This window comes from Otolemur garnettii, unplaced genomic scaffold, assembly GCF_000181295.1.
Source record: "Otolemur garnettii isolate 467f Iridium unplaced genomic scaffold, OtoGar3 scaffold00263, whole genome shotgun sequence".
NCBI classification, from domain to species: Eukaryota; Metazoa; Chordata; class Mammalia; order Primates; family Galagidae; genus Otolemur; species Otolemur garnettii.
This window is the reverse complement of record NW_003852658.1, coordinates 1,020,540-1,022,832: the sequence shown is the minus strand read 5'-3', so window position 1 is coordinate 1,022,832 and position 2,293 is coordinate 1,020,540. Positions and strand designations below refer to the sequence as shown.

General features: G+C 37.2%; 1 protein-coding gene across 1 annotated transcript in view; it reads right to left on the bottom strand.

Moving 5' to 3' along the window:
• Nucleotides 1–2,293, bottom strand: part of VPS8 (VPS8, CORVET complex subunit) — a 271,667-nt gene that overhangs the window by 175,300 nt on the left and 94,074 nt on the right. The window lies entirely within an intron of this gene.

Here is a 2,293-nt window from a genome sequence, read left to right as displayed (position 1 = left end):
ACTCTAATTTTCTGCTGGCTTTAGGGAAATGGTTTCCTTTTTAAGATCATAGAAGGGTTAGGTTCTAGGCAAAAAAAAAAAAAAAAAAAAAAAAACCATTAGAAGGTACAAAGCTGTGTGAAAAATAACACTACCTGCTGATATCTGTCTAATAAAAAGGTTAAAACTAAGGAACACTTTGGGAGAAGAGCTGAAAGGATTATAGGGCTATCCCTGACCCATCCTTCTTCCTTTAGTCATCAATGTTCTTCACAACTTAGAATTATAATTTTATTTATATTCTTAAAAATACGAACTAAAATCACAGATTTGAAAAGTGTTAGAGCTATATCAAATCTCACCCCTCAATGAGAATATAGTGGACTACATAATGAGGGAGTAGAAACCTCCTCAGAAATGCTGGAGAAAATTTAATAAACATCCTTTAAAATATACAGCTGAACTGTCAAGAAAGTAGGGGCAATACCCAGGGTCTAATAATGAATAGGACTGAAAAGGAATAAGCTCCATGTGGTCACTGACACTATCCTATAGGCTTGCTGGCCACAGAAGAGCTTGCATTCCAATGCCAGAAAGAAGCGGAAGCCTTAGAGCCCGTAACACAAGGAACTGAAGAGGAGAACCGCCAAAACCAGGATTCTTGAAAAATGCATCCTCAGTGAAAGGAAATTAGGAAAAAAAAAATCTGCCTGTTGGCATAGGAACATGACAAGGAAGGTTTTCTGTCTCAGTCTGGACTCAGTGGAGGTAAATTTGTATTCTGCACAATCTGTAATCAAGACACTGTCCACAGCTGGGTTTGGGATTTGAATTTACATTGTCTTCTTACTATGGGAAGAATCAAACTAAGAAGTTAACCTAAAAAATGATCCTAAAAACAGACTTTTCAGGAACTTAAAAGAAATGAATTCAAAAACTTGCCAGAGACAGTTCCGAACACAGGCAAAATAAATAAAGCCCCATAGAAGATGTGCTCAAAATAAAAAATTTGAAAAGACCTCATGCATACTGTACCATGAATGAATGCCAATAGTAGGAGATAGGTCACTGTGGTGACAGTGGAAGGATCTGAAAAACCAAGACTAAAGGGAGCTATGACAGTAGTCAAAGAAAGAAACAGGGGACTAAACCAGGGTAGTGATTGCAGGCACAAAGAACAGTGGACAGAATGAAGAAATGTTTATGGACAGAAGTAAGAAATTATTTATAAGCAAAACTATAGAGCGTGGTGACTGACTGTGGGTTCAAAAGCGCTGGGAAGAGTCTCTGATCCCTAGGTTTCCAGTTTGAATGATGGATAAACAAAGAGATCACAAAATGAGATAAGAAATGTGAGAGGAGGTGTTAGAAGGAAGAAGCTAAATGCAGTTTGGCCCACATTAGATTTGAGGAACATCTTTACTAAAAAGGTTGACTAATAAGACATTGGCTATAGTAATCTGAAACATCTGGGTTAGAATTATAGATTTCCAAGTTATCAGAAGAAATAATGCCTATGAATAAAACTGTCCTAGAACAGTAGATAGCACTGCTTTTTTTCGTCAGTCAACAATGGACAAAATCCTGAGGAAGAGCAATATTTATGAAAGGGTGAGAGGATGGAAACAAAATCCAATTAGAAACAGTCAGAGGTTTAAAAGTCAGAAGGGTACACAGTCACAGATACAGAATACAGAATTTCAAAAAGAAAGAACAGATTGTTCCTGTTTAACACAGCACCGATAATGAATAAGATTTGAAAAATGTTTATTGCATTCAGCAGTTTGGTTATTGTTGGTATATTTAGGAAGACAGTGTTTCATGACAGTAGATAGTAAGATGGGTGAAATTTAGCCTGCAAAAAGTTGAATGGTAAATGAAGAATCTGGGATTAGAAGAGGGGAGGAGAGGAAGGGAGGAGAGAGAGAAGGGAAGAGAGGGAGAGGGAAAGAGAAAGGAAAAGGAGGAGAAAAGGAGAAAGAATGGAATGAAGAGAGATAGAAAACACCAATATATGCATAACCACTGAGTAAGAAAACTGAAATAATGGAATAGAACAAAGAGTTCAAGATAGAATTCAAAAAAGTTTTCCTGAAATAAAGAAGCGTGAATCTTATATTGAAAGAGTACATCATATCCCAAGAAAAACAATGCAGTAAAGTTGCTGGATTTCAAAAATAAAGAAAAAGCACAGAGAAAAGATCAGTTAATCAGGAGAGGAAAAAAAAACTGAGGTTACCCTATGGCTCAGTGGTAGGGCGCTGGCCCCATATACTGAGGGTGGTGGGTTTGAACCCAGCCCCAGCCAAACTGC